Source organism: Gopherus flavomarginatus, chromosome 24 (genome assembly GCF_025201925.1).
Source record: "Gopherus flavomarginatus isolate rGopFla2 chromosome 24, rGopFla2.mat.asm, whole genome shotgun sequence".
NCBI lineage: Eukaryota > Metazoa > Chordata > Testudines > Testudinidae > Gopherus > Gopherus flavomarginatus.
Genome location: NC_066640.1, coordinates 552,471 through 568,550, shown reverse-complemented (window position 1 = coordinate 568,550; position 16,080 = coordinate 552,471). Strand labels below are relative to the sequence as shown.

The window sequence follows — 16,080 nt, the reverse complement described above, 5'->3', positions numbered from 1 at the left end:
GGTATTTCTGACCAGGCAGGAAGCACCACAAATCTCATTGTTATGACATTTCTAGTATGATTCTGCAGAACAAAGAGATTTGAATTAATCTCTGAACTGAACTTCTGAACTAGCTAAGGTTTGTCCCTCACAAGGTGTTTCCAGCAGTGGTTTTCCAGCTCTTTTGTTAGGTGGACAACTTCAGACAAAACAGACCCCCTCCTCTCCTAAATGTTCAATCCCCCCAGGATGTGCTTCCTCAAATGCTTCATTCTGAGGTTCAGCAGAAAAAGGACAGTGGATCAGATTTGAGACTGGCTGGTTTAGGGTAATTCTAGCAGACTACAGCTAAGAGTTATCATAGAATCATAGACGATTAGGGTTGGAAGAGACCTCAGGAGGTATCTAGTCCAATCCCCTGCTCAAAGCAGGACCAACCCCAACTAAATCATCCCAGCCAGGGCCTTGATAACCTCTAAGAATGGAGATTTCACCACCTTCCTAGGTAACCCGTTCCAGTGCTTCACCACCCTCCTAGTGAAATAGTTTTTCCAAATATTCAACCTAGACCTCCCCCACTGCAACTTGAGACCATTGCTCCTTGTTCTGTCATCTGACACCACTGAGAACAGCCGAACTCCATCCTCTTTGGAACCCCCCTTCAGGTAGCTGAAGGCTGCTTTCAAATCCCCCCTCACTTGTCTTGTCTACAGACTAAATAAGCCCAGTTCCCTCAGCCTCTCCTCATAAGTCATGTGCCCCAGCCCCCTGCTCATTTTTGTTGCCCTCAGCTGGATTCTCTCCAATTTGTCCACATCCTTTCTGTAGCGGGGGGAGGACCAAAACTAGTCACAGTAAAGATGTAGCCTCACCAGTGTCAAACAGAGGGGAATAATCACTTCCCTCAATCTGCTGGCAATGCTCCTACTAATGCAGCCCAATATGCCATTAGCCTTCTTGGCAACAAGGGCACACTGCTGACTCATATCCAGCTTTTCGTCCACCATAATCCCCAGGTCCTTTTCTGTAGAACTGCTGCTTAGCTCGTCAGTCCCCAGCCTATAGCGATGCATGGGGTTCTTCCTTCCTAAGTGCAGGACTCTGCACTGTCTTTGTTGAACCTCATCAGATTTCTTTTGGCCCAAACCTCCCATTTGTCTAGGTCACTCTGGACCCTCTCCCTACCCTCCAGCCTATCTACCTCTCCCCCAGCTTAGTGTCATTCATGAACTTGCTGAGGGTGAAATCTATTCCATCATCCAGCTCATTCATGAAGATGTTGAACAAAACCGGCCCCAAGACCAACCCTGGTCCTGTTTGATGCCGCTTGCCAACTACCGCTTGATACCACTTGCCAACTAGACATTGAGCCATTGGTCACTACCCGTTCTAGCAAACTTTCTATCCCCTTATAGTCCATTCATCCCATCCATACTTCTTTAACTTGCTGACAAGAATACTGTGGGAGACTGTATCAAAAGCGTTGCTAAAGTCAAGGTATATCACGTCCACCATTTTCCCCATATCCACAGAGCCAGTTATCTCATCACAGAAGGGAATTAGGCTGGCTAGGCATGACTTGCCCTTGATGAATCCATGTTGACTGTTCCTGATCACCTTCCTCTCCTCCAAGTGCTTCAAAATGGATTCCTTAAGGACCTGCCCCATGATTTTTCCAGGGACTGAGGTGAGGCTGACTGGTGAAACTGAAAGCTAAGGAAAATTTGGGGTGAATGGAGAGGCCTATTACAATGCTGAATAGAATTCAAAAAGGCAGTGAGAAGAGCCCTGCCTCACATGAAACTGGATTAGACACAGTACACAAGAATGCACTGGAACCAAAGGTGAAAGTACAGCGTACCGGTAAGAGGTGGCTGCCGGTACCGGCCCATACACAACTGCCATTAAATTGCTGCCATGGCAGCACTTTAACATCACTGACCCTTTTGTCACCAACCAAGGCCACTGACGGGGTGGAGAGGGGGCAAAAAGGGGCAGCTGCCCCGGGGCCCTGTGGTTCTGCCTTGCTCCTGGCTTGTGCTACCACCTCCACTGCTGGCTATGTTGCACTTCAGACCTGCCAGCATGTAACACTAGTACTGAGAACCTGGACAAAAGGCCTCAAATGGGCCTTTCAGGTGAGAACATCCCATTTACAAACCCACCTGTCCCTGTCACCCCATAACTGATAGATCCTAACTAATGTTTGTCTCACTGTGTGAATTAAACCCAATTACAAAAAAGGGAACTGGAAAACCCAGTTCTACCATACAGGCCCCCTAGTCATGAGAACGGGGTGAAGCCTGAGTTTTCAGATTACAGCATAAACCTCTATCACTTCAGTGACATGGGTAACAGCTTCCCGGGCCTATTGCCTTAGGATCAGGCACTGGAGGGGAACCTGAAAGACATTCTGACAGTGGGTGACACAGTAAAAACTGGAGAGTGGTGCTCCTGGGTTCTATCACGGGGGCTGGGAGCGGAATGTGGTGCGGTGGTTAGAGCCAGACTAACTAAACATACATGTGGCATACCCAATGGGAAAGGCAGAGCAGCCAAGTAGCTAAAACTTAGCCTGGTCTTAATGGAGACCTGGATTCTGTTCCCAGGCACGTTTCAGTAACAATGTCCAGTTAACTGTGTGAATCTATTTGTAAAGTGGGGAAGGATAGGTTGGGTACTCAAAGGGGTACATACGCACTGGGCCTAAAAGGGCTCAAGGACAATAGTGGGCCAATCCCCGCCTTCCTAGGCCTGCAGAGTACACTCTGGCTGGAGGAGCAGCTTCAAGACCCCAGAAGTTCAGGTTAAAGGGGAGGCACATGAGCTGGAGGAAAGATTAGCCCTTCCCTAGAACAAAACCAGATGGAAAGTTGAGCTGAGATGGACCCCCAGGGCTGGGGACGCCCCTGGCAGTGCCTTCCACAGCACCCTTTGGAGACCCTGGCTCAGTTTTGAACTCTGAAGTTCCTGATTGTTTTGACTGCAGGGGACTGCACCCCAAACTGAAGGCGAGAACAGCAGGAAGTGGCCCAGGGTAGCAGACTAGGAGTTTTGTTGTAGAGGACTCTGCTGGTAGAGCTCCCCAATAGGACCTGGCCTGGGATCAGGTGGAGAGAGAGGCTCCAGGTCCCCTCACCACAGCTGGTTGAGACCAAGGCCCCAAAACAGACGGAGGCTATGGTTCCTGCAGCCTAGGGGCAGGAGCCAGACATTTCTGCCTCCTTTCATCTGGAAGAAAAAAAACTGGGTGCACTAAGCACTAGGCCACGTAGCCCTTTGAGGACTCTACTCCAGGGTATGAGATTCTGGTCAATAATAATGGTGGGGAAGAGAGTGGAAACACAAAGAGCAGTCAATAGAGGTGAGGCCTGAACACACAGCCTCCTGATTCCCAGCTCTGCACTTTCCTTAGTCTACAGAGTATTTGAGGGAGCAGCCTTCCCCCACCTGTGGAATATTGCCTGCCCTTGCAGCCTGTGGAACAGAACTGGATTCTGTTAAAATGTGGAATCCCTTGCAAAAGCTGGTTCACTTGAGAGGTGGGCTGCAGTCATATCCCTTAAAAATGCAATTAAATAGTTGTGAGAGCTTCTATCCCCAGAGGGTAGGTAAAATGCACATGCTCTCCCCTGTCTACGCATACTAAACTAGGCTCTGCTACTCCTGATAATCTCTTCCCACATAATAGCAGTACTCCCAGACTCAGTGATTTTGGAACTGAAAGACCCATTTGTGTAAGCAAAACCAGGAGGGAGGCCATCAGAATGCAAGTTCTCAGTTTGGAGCATGAGTTCTAAGCATTGCTTGGTTTTGGTTTATTGCTGTTGGTCCCGGAAGCAGAATAGATTCCTAGTTTCCAAGACCAAAAGAGACCATTGTGATCATCTAGCCTGCACCCCTGGATAAGCAGGCTTGGCAGGACTGGATTTTAATTGACAGATGTCAGTAAACATCTATTTCTGCTGACACACTGAAATCGACAAAAAATATATTGCTCAGTAACAGTCAACAGGAGTGCAGCCTCCCCCCACACCTTGGGTCTGCAGGGATCCCATGTCCCTGGCACCACAGCTGCAGCCCCATTGTCACAGACCCGCTCCCTCGCTCTGACCTCTGGGGATGCAGAGGGCTCCCTTTGCTGCTGCAGGGCCAGTGACACCTGATCCCTGCAGGCACATGGTCCAGAGACGGCTGCACTGGCCCAGCAGAGCAGAGACTCCGGGCCAGGACTGGGAGGAGAAGGAAGAGCTCCCACACTGCTGAATGGCTCTGTCTCAGGCAGCAGCCATTCAGCAGCAAGCGGCCTCCCCCACCGCAGGGACGACTCCTCCTCATGCCCACAGCTGCAGGGTCTCTGCTCTGTCCTGCCAGGACTACAGCCTTCCCTACACCCTTGCGACTGCAGGGATCCAGTGTCACTGGCCCTGTGGCCAGGCACGCAGCCCTTTGCAGCTCCGCTGGTCATGACCCTGTTCACTTACCAGTCAGAGGTGTGGAAGCCATCCCGAAGCAGGAGCTGTTCAGCAGCAGGATGGCTTCCCCTGTGAACAAGCCCATCTGGGGGCTCTGCTCTGCAGTCTCCTCTGCACCTTGCGCCCAAGTGTCTTGGGCCCCTGCCCTATCAGGGAGCCCCCTGCAGCGCTGCTCTTAGTGCTGGGAACCCCCTGCAGTCCTGCTGTCAGCACTGCCCTAAACCCAACCCCACCTCCTTAATTTCCAGCCACTGTACAAATAAAAATAGTTAAACGTTGTTATTTTTTAAAAGTTTTTCAATCCATATTAATTGTCAAACTCAGAAACAACTGGAACTCTCCCTAGCCCACATGTAACACAAGCCCGAAAACTTCCCCAGGCTCATTCAGAGAGTAGATCTTTTTGGGAAAAAAACAACGATAATGACTTTGAGGCACAAATTCCAAGTGTCTGCACAGCAAGGAAATCTCCGAAGTTTCACACCTCCTCAGATGGTGCCAGGTTCTGCCAACCCCACTGGAGAGGAACCTGTTCTGGAGCTACACAGCCCAGGGCTCCTAGCACAAGAAATTCCCTGAGAAGTCAGTGAAGACTCAGAAATAAGTCCATTTGCAAACACTGAAATGCCTGGTAAGACTCTAACATACCTGCTGTTACGTGAGGGTCCAGCAATTCCTCTCTCACCCAAAATTCTGGTTGCAATGAGCAGGCTTTGGAGTGGCCTGGGTCTCCCACAGATCAGGGGTGGGAGCTGAGCCACGATGCAAGGATAACACTATAAATACCATGAGAGGCATGAACACATTCACAGGCCTGGAAGGGTCTGAAGGGCCAAGTGCTTTACAGATGATGCAAGGGACCAGGCCTGTTATGTAACCCATTTCACAAACTGGGGTTTCGTTTCACTGAGCTGGCCTATTTCCCATCATCTTAAAATGACTCCAGCTGTAACACATGACTGACTAAAGACATCTCGGAGTGAAGCCTACAGTGCCTACACTTGTGCATTCTATGAGTTCTATGGTAAAAGATAAAAAAACAAAATCTCTCTGGGCAGCCCCGTGTAAGATCCTGCAGCTTTTGGGGCAGTTGGTGTTAACCTCAGGAACCGGATTTTCATAGGTGAGTTTACAGGGACCTGATTCTTTAAAAAAGGACCAAACAAGTTTCTCCACTGGCTGGAGTGCAGAGTTGTTGGGGACCCTGTGCACTCTGCTCCTTGAGAGAGATGGTCAGCAGGGTTTGCACAATCCAAACTCAGAACTTGAAATTCCGTTTTAAAACGCCTTGGCAGAGCAAGTCAGGTATTGCTGACGCAGTGCAAGGTGGGAGGGTCACTGCTGGAGAAGCAAGGGTGCTTTTGAGGATAAGGCACTGGATACAAGTTAGGAGAATTGGATTCAATTTGCAGCTCTGCTAGGCTTCCTGCACTACCTTGGGCAAATCACTAGCCATAATGATAATCCCCTGTGCCTTAGTCTCTGATCTGTAAAATGGGATTATCAAAGCTTCCTTTAGCTGTCTCTTCAGGGCGAGGACTGTCTCTTCCCCTGTGTTGGTACCATGCTCAGCACAGCGGAACCGTGATCTTCGCTGGGGACTCTCTGCACTGTCATGATACAGAGAAAGAAAGATGGATTCTGAGCAGAGCTCAGCATGGCTGGAAGAAGAGAGATTTTAGCCAAACCTGTGCAATCTGTTTTGTGCACTGCTGCCCAAATCCACACTCACTGTCCAGCTTCTAGCTATAAATGTGCAGTGAGGATTCCTCCTCCCTGCCTGGGGAAGATGGTCATGGAGACCAGTCCACCAAGAGAGGGGGATTGGTGGAGAAGGTGAGAAAGAAGCAGAGTTTAGATTGATAGATGAAACAGTTTGGCTAAAAGATGATGCCCCTTCCCTAGGTGATCAGATGTCCTGTTTTTAAAGGGACAGTCCTGTATTAAGGCCTCCTGCAGATATCCTGACTTTTTCTTAAAAAAGGGCAAATTGTCTCATATTTTCTGTCTCCACCCCATCAGTACTGGCAGGTACTGCTGCTGGCTGGATCCCTGCTTCTCAGCCGCCCTGCCACCAGCAGTGAGTGGGGGGGTCCGGTGGCCAACGATGAGGGTGGGTATACAAAGCTGGTGGCAGGGCGAAGAGGCAGCACGTAGGGCCAGCCGCTCCCACTGCTGGTCTGTCAGTGCAGCCTCCGCTGCATGCTGGCTCTTGGCCAGCACGCCCCCCATTCCATTTCCAGCTGGCACTGGCTGCGAGCTGTGGTGGTTGGTGAGTGCAGGCAGGCCCCAGGTGTTGGCTGGTTATGTGTCGCCTCTGCTGTTCACGTGTCACCCCTGCTGCCACCCATCAGCCCTTTACATGCTTCCCCTCTCACTGTCCTCTCCCTGCTTTGTCCCTTCACCCTCCCCAGCCATGCTGCTCTTCCATATCCCCACCGGTGGGGCGCATTCCACTGCAATGCTGTGCAGAGAACCAGCCCCTGGTCGGAGCACTCAGCTCACCAATAGCCTGGCCAGCAGGCTCCTTCTTTCCCCCACTGTCTCTGGCTGGGCCTCTTGGAAAGCCCAAGACCCTCCAGCTTGAGGTGCTGGCCAGGAAGAGCCAAGCCCTGCACGTGCCAAAGCCCCGCACAGCACTGACTTGGGGAAACTTCTCTGCCTCTCAGCTAAGCTCCAGAGTGGCAGAGGATGGGGGGGAGCAATTTCCAGCCTGTTCATGCTCCGAACCTGCAGGCTCCACAGCAGCCCGCAGGGCAGGGACTTAGCATCCTCTTCCCCCCTCAAAACACACACACACCCCAGGTCCTGCTCCAGGGAGCACGGGGCTGCTCTGGGCCCTAAGCACCCTCCCTTGCTGAGCCACCTCTCTGGCCAGGTTTGCTGAAGCCCCTGCAGTCAGGTTCCCTGGGCCCTGGTGCACAATGCATCCTTAGGGCTTGACCCCTTCCTGCCTGCACTGTAGCCGGAGACAGCTGGTTATGTGGGTGGCTAATGGCAGCCTGGAGGTGTTAACAACCTTTTGACACTGTGCGGGCAGGAAGGGACAAGCTGCTTCCAGCCACACAGGAGCGGTGGGGTGAGCGTGGGGAAGAAATGAGCTCTGCAAAGACACAGGCCAACTCATCCCTTCCCTCTCCCCTACTCCCCTGCAGCTGGAAACAGCTCCCATCCCTTCCCTCCCCCAAAGTACCGAAAGGCTGCTGTTGGCCACATCCTGGTGTGAACCTTGGCAGAAATCTGGGGAGGGGGGGCATGTGACCCTGCATGCCCCCTCTGTGTTGCCTCAAGAAGACGCGGTGCCAGGTATCAGGAGAGGCAGGTCTGTCCCAACCAGGCATGCAGGGTGGAGAGCAGGAAGGATCAGGTCGGTCATCACCCCCTCAGGTGAGAGAGGTGTACGGGAATGTGTGTGTGTGTGTGTGTGTGATCCCACCCCCTGTGTGGGGTCAGGGAGAGTGTTACCCCACCCCCTGTGAACGCTAAAGTCTTAAAGATACAAAGGTAAATAAAAAGTATTTCTTTTTAACAGGGGCTCAGTGACCTTGATGTTAATTTGAACATTTGTATGATTGATTGCATTGAACTTCTTTGAATACAAGTAATTTTACCAGGTGTCCCGTATTCAGCATAGGGAAATATGGTCGCCCTACCCTTCCCCAGCCCTCAAACCTTGGCCCAACTTTCAAGCCAAACTTTGTGAGAATCCGTGTTCCCAGCTTCTATGCATGGTCTGCAGTCACCTTGCAGAGGCACTATGGGACAGCTGTCCAGATTTTCCCAGCATGCTCTGACACACATACAGTTAGCAGGGTGGTAGGTTCAGGTGCACAAATACAATGACACATGGCTGTGTTGTGGTCCATGCTCCTTTTCTCTCCTGCTCTTTAATTTTGTGCAGCACTTAGATACCGCAGTGATGGGCAAGCAGAGAAAAAAAACAGTTGCTGTGTGCACACAACATTTGTTGTCCTGGGACAGAAGAGAGAGTGCCTCAGCCTGATTACTCCACAGCTGTCCTAGTGGCAATGGGGCAGCCAGCAAAGAAAATCCCGAGTGGCCCAAGCTACGTCACCTTAAAAAGAGAGGTTGCTCACGGGTGAGCAAAATCCTAGACCAACCAACACAACTGCCCTCTGACAAAGGGTTCACTGCCTGTAACTATAACTGTTGCCAGGCCTGACAAACTCATTACACGTAACACATTGCTGTCATAATATTTACCCAAATAGTATCTTGCAAGGTATTATATAAAAACTGGGAACATGCTGTTTATGAATATCATTGCATAATATATGTACAGGTTGTGTATAAAGAATTATTTATGTATGAGGAAAATAAGTTACTGAAATGTGTTTAGACCAAGCAGAATCCAAGTAGAACTGATGAACAAGTCTGTCCTAGACGAAGGAATATTCTTTTGTTTGTTTGCCTCTGTCTCTGTTATAAATTAAGCAAGGTGTTGCCAAGGAGAATGAAAGTAAATTTACACCTAAGGTAAACAAAGCGACTAAAGCAATTGAAAAAGCAGATTGTCCAGAGGGTGAAGACAACAGCATGGCATCAGCTTCTTGGAGCACAAGCAGCAGGGGAAAATATCCTTATCTGAGGATACACTTCAAAAGAATCTATTTGAAAAGTTTACTGAACTATAAAAAGAAGGGGAGAGAACCCCTTAGTCATCCATCACCCAAGGGACAAAAGAGGCCAGCGCTCTTGGAATCTGTGAAAGGCAGATCCTTCACCATGTGGGCTGAAGACGCTGAGAACGGACTACAGGCAAGAAACTGTCTGCGACCGGGATTGTAATCTTAAATTTTAGACTCTACAAAGCGTTTGTACTTCTGTTTTATCTGTATTCATTTTTCTCTCTATTACTCTATCTTAGTGTTACTTAAATCCATCCTCTTTTTTAATAAACGTATTCTTACTTTGACTGTAAACCATCTCAGTGCTGTACATCGAAGTGAGGTGTGCGTCCTCAGCTAAGCTAACAGGCTGGAGTGCACACTGTCCCTTTGGAGGCAGTGCTACTTAAACTGGACACTAGGAATTTTAGACTTGAAATTAGACGAAGGTTTCTAACCGTTAGAGGAGTGAAGTTCTGGAACAGCCTTCCAAGGGGAGTAGTGGGGGCAAAAGACATATCTGGCTTTAAGACTAAGCTTGATAAGTTTATGGAAGGGATGGTATGATGGGAGAGCTTAATTTTGGCAACTGATCTTTGATTATCGGCAGATAAGTATGCCCAGTGGTTGGTGATTGGATGTTGGATGGGATGGGATCTGAGTTACTGCAGAGAATTCTTTCCTGAGTGCTGGCTGGTGAGTCTTGCCCACATGCTCAGGGTTTAGCTGATCGCCATATTTGGGGTCGGGAAGGAATTTTCCTCCGGGGCAGATTGGCAGAGCCCCTGGAGGTTTTTCGCCTTCCTCTGCAGCAAGGGGCATGGGTCACTTGCTGGTGGATTCTCTGCAGCTTGAGGTCTTCAAACCACAATTTAAAGACTTCAATAACTCAGACATAGGTTAGGAGTTTGTTATAGAAGTGGATGGGTAGGGTTCTGTGGCCTGCTTTGTGCAGGAGGTCAGACTAGATGATCATATTGGTCCCTTCTGACCCTAAAGTCTATGAGTCTACTTGGTATTTCCTGTGAGTGTCCAGGGAGAGGGACTGGACACTGCACAGAGACGTCCTATGGCACTGAATGTTACTTGCAAGGGAAGGAGTTTGCTGGTGATGCAGACAGATGGGTGTGACAGGGAGTGGACATATACTGTAAGCTCTGGCAAAGCTCTCTTGCTGATGCAGAGAGGTAATACAGTAGCTTACGGTTCTGGGTGCCCTTAGGAGAGCATCACAATCCCAGGGGGGCTTTTCCCCCTTTTAAGGCCCTGTGAGAGATGAAATTTGAATGTGAGGGATCAGTTTCTCCCTGTGATGAGCTCATAGGGGTGACTCAGTGAATGCCACACTCCATTTCTCCATGTGTGTAACTCACCAGTGGGGTACTTGCTGGAGGAGGCTTTGTGCTGCACAATCACCAATACCAAACACAGCAGCAATACTTTATGTGCCAAGCCCCAAGCAAGGCTGTGGCACAAGGACAAAGAGGTACCAGGCAGAGAGGGGATCAGCTACCAAGCAACATAAGCAAAAGGGGGCAGCAATTCAATCAATCAATAAAAACCTTTGGAGCCTCAGCCAATAAATCCCTGTCCATGGCCTTGTCCAAATGGAAGCAGAGGACAGACACACAACTGGCCCAGTTGATCATTCTTGCCAGGCAGGGACACAATTCAAGAGTGGATTGCTGAGTGCTTTGCCCTACGTGTTACATATTGAACTAAGTGCTTGTATTGCATCTTTTGGCATATCATAGGCCAGAGGAAAGCCCAGAGACTTTCCCCTCACCGACACCCTGGAATAAGAGAGAAGGGCTTGTTGCACTCATTATAATGAAACCATCAATGATTATGATACATAGCTGATTGACAACACTTTGCATTTACATCTCAAAGCACTTTCCAAGGGCTGGTGAGTATCACTATTTCCATTGTACAGGGGGAAAAGGAGGCACTAAGAGAGGAAGTGTCTCGAGCAAGGTCAGCCAGGGAGTCGACAGTAATGCCAGAATCAGAACCCAGGAATCCTGGCCTTCCAGTGCTTTGGGCAGCATGGGCACTCCAGACTTTGTCAAATTCTCCCACCAATGCTTGAGCACTGGGGTGGGAGCACTAGGGCAAAGCAGATCACCTCTCATTGCTTCGAGCAGGTCTATACAATGGTTAAAAGCCTGGTGGCTAATGTACCCTCATCCTCCCATTATTACTCACACCAATAGGGGTGCACCTGAACTAGAGCAACAGGGGAAGAATCCTGAGCATAGACAGGGCATTACTCGAATCAGCAGACCACCCAGCCTCTTCCCAAGACTTGCCAAAGCCAGTCCAATTTGAAACACTCATTGCAAAAGCTCCTTCAAGATATTCAGAGCGGGTTGGATTCAATGAAAGAAACAGCTCAGCATCCTGAAGCAGCAATCCTTTAATCTAACGTGTGTAACTCTAGCAGGGAAACCTGTGCTCTCATGCCTGCTGGAAGAAACTCCCCTCTGCACCACCCTACCTCATTTGCCACCAAAGAGCTCAGCCCTCGGAACAGGTCCCAGAGCCGAGTCCACTGAGCCCACCTCAGCGACACACAGCCCTTCCCAGACTCCTCTCCTCTCCGCTCCCTCTGCCTCAGCTTTCCTTGGAGCTAGGAAGTAGCCAGAGACCTTGGGAATAATCAGCACATTTGAGACCACTTCTCCCATCTCCAGAAAACGTTGCTATTGTGTTCCACACAAAACCTGCATATTCTGTGGGGGCAGCCATGAAACCTCTCCCAGGCAGCAGCAATGAGGCACCCTAAAGGAGGGGGAGCACAGGAGACTAGTGGGGTTAGCATACATTAGGCAGATAATGACTGACAAGGGAAAGGGAGATACTCCCCAGCATGGAGCAGGGGGTTACAGAGAGAATGTGTTTTGGCTGCTTCCCTGGGGAGGGAATTTAACTCCTCTGGGGACATGGGAGATCTCCAGAACCGAGGGCACAAGGCAGAATAGAAGAGAGTTCTCCAGCACTGAGAGGCAGGAGGCAGAAGGGAGGAGAGGGCTCCAGCGCCGAGAGGCAGGGGACAGAAGGGAGGAGAGGTCTCCAGTGCCAGAGGCAGAGGACAGAAGGGAGGAGAGGTCTCCAGCACTGGGTGGCAGGGGGCAGAAGAGAAGGGAGGTCTCCAGCGCCAGGGGCAGAGGACAGAAGGGAGGAGAGGTCTCCAGTACTGGGAGGCAGGGGGCAGAAGGGAGGAGAGGTCTCCAGCACCAGGGACAGAGGACAGAAGGGAGGAGAGGTCTCCAGCACTGGGCGGCAGGGGGCAGAAGGGAAGGGAGGTCTCCAGTGCCAGGGGCAGAGGACAGAAGGGAGAGGAGGTCTCCAGCACCAGGGGCAGAGGACAGAAGGGAGGAGAGGTCTCCAGCACTGGGAGGCAGGGGGCAGAAGGGAGGAGAGGTCTCCAGCACCAGGGGCAGAGGACAGAAGGGAGGAGAGGTCTCCAGCACTGGGAGGCAGGGGGCAGAAGGGAGGAGAGGTCGCCAGCGCCAGAGGCAGAGGACAGAAGGGAGGAGAGGTCTCCAGCACTGGGAGGCAGGGGGCAGAAGGGAGGGGAGGTCTCCAGTGCCAGGGGCAGAGGACAGAAGGGAGGAGAGGTCTCCAGCACTGGGAGGCAGGGGGCAGAAGGGAGGAGAGGTCTCCAGCACTGGGAGGCAGGGGGCAGAAGGGAGGGGAGGTCTCCAGTGCCAGGGGCAGAGGACAGAAGAGAGGAGAGGTTTCCAGCGCCGGGAGGCAGGGAGCAGAAGGGAGGAGAGGGCTCCAGCGCCGAGAGGCAGGGGGCAGAAGGGAGGAGAGGTCTCCAGTGCCAGGGGCAGAGGACAGAAGGGAGGAGAGGTCTCCAGTGCCAGGGGCAGAGGACAGAAGGGAGGAGAGGTCTCCAGCACTGGGAGGCAGGGGGCAGAAGGGAGGAGAGGTCTCCAGTGCCAGGAGCAGAGGACAGAAGGGAGGAGAGGTCTCCAGCACTGGGCGGCAGGGGGCAGAAGGGAAGGGAGGTCTCCAGTGCCAGGGGCAGAGGACAGAAGGGAGAGGAGGTCTCCAGCGCCAGGGGCAGAGGACAGAAGGGAGGAGAGGTCTCCAGTGCCAGGGGCAGAGGACAGAAGGGAGGAGAGGTCTCCAGCACTTGGAGGCAGGGGGCAGAAGGGAGGGGAGGTCTCCAGCGCCAGGGGCAGAGGACAGAAGGGAGGAGAGGTCTGCAGCACTGGGAGGCAGGAGGCAGAAGGGAGGAGAGGTCTCCAGCGCCACAGGGAGAAGGCAGAAGGAAAGAAGGGGCAAAGGCAACTGGCCTAGCTAGATAGTTACCCTTGGAGCTCTGATAAGTTGCTTGGGAACTGGTGTGAGCAGCAAATGATTCCTGCAGTTTGGCACTAACTCAGCCCTCTTGGGAGTCTCAGGACAGAGACTGAGGGGTGCTGCTGCACTGTGCCTGAGCCACTGCCCACCCACTCTTGCCCTGAGGGGCTCCGTGGGGCCAGGTTTGAGGCTCACAGGGAAGAGCACTGCCTCTGCTGTGTGATGTTTGGAGCAGCCCCTTTCTGAAGTACAATGATGGGGGAGCTCAGCTGCCTCTGAGCTGGGCATGAACCTACTCAGCAGGCGTGTCCTGTCTGTGAAGGTCTAGGAAATGCCTCCTTTCCTTTGTTTGCATTTTCTTCTCCACACCAAACAAAATTGCCTCTTCTGATTGCCTCTAAGAGAGTACTATACAGCCATCCCCACCTAGGCCTCCCACAACACGTACGGCATGGGCAGCAATGGTTACCCCATAAGCAGGGGAGCTGGGGCACAGAGAGGGTAAGGAACATGCCCAAGGTCACTCAATCAGGCAGTGGCAGAACTGGGAAGAGAACCCACAGGGAACTGGATGGATCAGGGAGCTAAGTTCCAATCCAGACCACTTTGTAATGACTGAACATTGGTCCGCTCTGATCCAGGGTCTGAGTCCAGTTGCCTGAAGGCAGACATCTACAAAGAAAATAATCTCCCACCTCAGACTGACACCCCCTAATAGAATCTGCTTCACCCCAGTCTCTAGCCCCACAAAATACAACCCAGTAACATAAGTCCTCCACAGAGCCAGGGCAGAGTGCTTTCCCAGGCACTCCCTTCAGGTTAGCCCCCCTCTACAAAGCACACAGAGTGAAATTCCCTCACACACACACACCTGGAAAAACCCTCGCCTGCTATTACTGCATCCCCACATCCCCACGGTATCTGCCAGGCCCCTGCAGCTTTCCCCTGGCACATGGGGAAAATCACAGCTTTCACGGGCAAAACAACTCACCTGAAGCAGGTATCAGAAGGGCAGCAGGACTCTGGTCTGAAAACGTGCCTGTGCTCTTGGGAGTTATTGCAAGTCCATTTATTCTTTTCTTCTTCCTCCCGCACAAAGGAAGAAGGCAAAATGTTCTTCTTTGGAAGGTCCAGCGCTAGCACAGAACTCTCAGCAGCCTCCTCTGAAAGCAGAAAGAATGACTGTATTATTCCTAAGATACATGGGGAGGGGGGGATAGCAGGGAGGAGGAGACTGCACGGATATGAACTGATTGTGGGGGAGCTGGGGACTCATGGCACCTGTCACCAAGATGCTGCATGGATTCCACACTGCAATTAACACTGCCAATGCTGGAGTGAATTCCTCTGCCTCCACACACAAACTGCAGAAAAGAGTTAGTGACAGTGAAGGCAGCGGGGCAAGAACAGTGCAAGGCATTCCCAGGAGGCACCAGCTTCCATCCCACCACCCCATTTCTTCATTCTGCTGCTTTCTAGTAGGCTGCCTGGCATTCAGAAATCGGATCCGAAAGTTGGCGAGTTACCAGAAGAGGATCCCAGATTTTCTTTTCTCATCAGCCTAATCTATGCAAACAGGATCTCCAAAGGCCAGATCCACCTGCACAGCTTAGCCCAAAGACTGTAAATATGCATTTTCTGCACTTGTCCTAACATATAGGATCTACAGAAGTATGTGTATCAGCTGTCAAGTATCAGAGGGGTAGCCATGTTAGTCTGGATCTGTAAAAGCAGCAAAGAATCTTTTGGCACCTTATAGACTAACAGATGTTTTGGAGCATGAGCTTTCGTGGGTGAATACCCACTTTGTTGGATGCATGTAGTGGAAAATTCCAGGGGCAGGTATATATATGTAGGCAAGCTAGAGATAATGAGGTAGTTCAATCAGGGAGGATGAGGCCCTGTTCTAGCAGTTGAGGTGTGAAAACCAAGGGAGGAAAAACTGGTTCTGTAATTGGCAAGCCATTCACAGTCTTTGTTTAATCCTGAGCTGATGGTGTCAAATTTGCAGATGAACTGAAGCTCAGCAGTTTCTCTTTGAAGTCTGGTCCTGAAGTTTTTTTGCTGCAGGATGGCCACCTTAAGGTCTGCTATAGTGTGGCCTGGGAGGTTGAAGTGTTCTCCTACAAGTTTTTGTATATTGCCATTCCTAATATCTGATTTGTGTCCGTTTATCCTTTTCCATAGCGACTGTCCAGTTTGGCCGATGTACATAGCAGAGGGGCATTGCTGGCATATGATGGCGTATATTACATTGGTGGACGTGCAGGTGAATGAACCGGTGATGGTGTGGCTGATCTGGTTAGGTCCTGTGATGGTGTTGCTGGTGTAGATATGTGGGCAGAGTTGGCATCGAGGTTTGTTGCATGGATTGGTTCCTGGGCTAGAGTTACTATGGTGCGGTGTGCAGTTACTGATGAGAATATGTTGCAGGTTGCCTGTGGGTGAGGACTGGCCTGCCACCCAAGGCCTGTGAAAGTGTGGGATCATTGTCTAGGATGGGTTGTAGATCCCTGATGATGCGTTGGAGAGGTTTTAGCTGGGGACTGTATGTGATGGCCAGTGGAGTCCTGTTGGTTTCTTTCTTGGGTTTGTCTTGCAGTAGGAGGCTTCTGGGTACACTTCTGGCTCTGCTGATCTGTTTCCTTATTTCCTCGTGTGGGTATTGTAGTTTTGAGAAT

At 51.1% G+C, this 16,080-nt stretch overlaps 1 protein-coding gene across 4 annotated transcripts in view; it reads right to left on the bottom strand.

The window, feature by feature from the left end:
* LOC127040023 (excitatory amino acid transporter 1-like) overlaps positions 1–16,080 on the bottom strand; it is a 257,902-nt gene that overhangs the window by 70,963 nt on the left and 170,859 nt on the right. For 3 of the 4 annotated variants that reach the window (XM_050933759.1, XM_050933756.1, XM_050933757.1), the window contains exon 1: positions 14,391–14,604. The gene's annotated coding sequence lies outside the window, so the exon portion shown is untranslated. Of the gene's footprint in view, positions 1–14,390; positions 14,605–16,080 lie in introns of those variants that run through there. The other variant, XM_050933758.1, reaches the window with a different exon arrangement.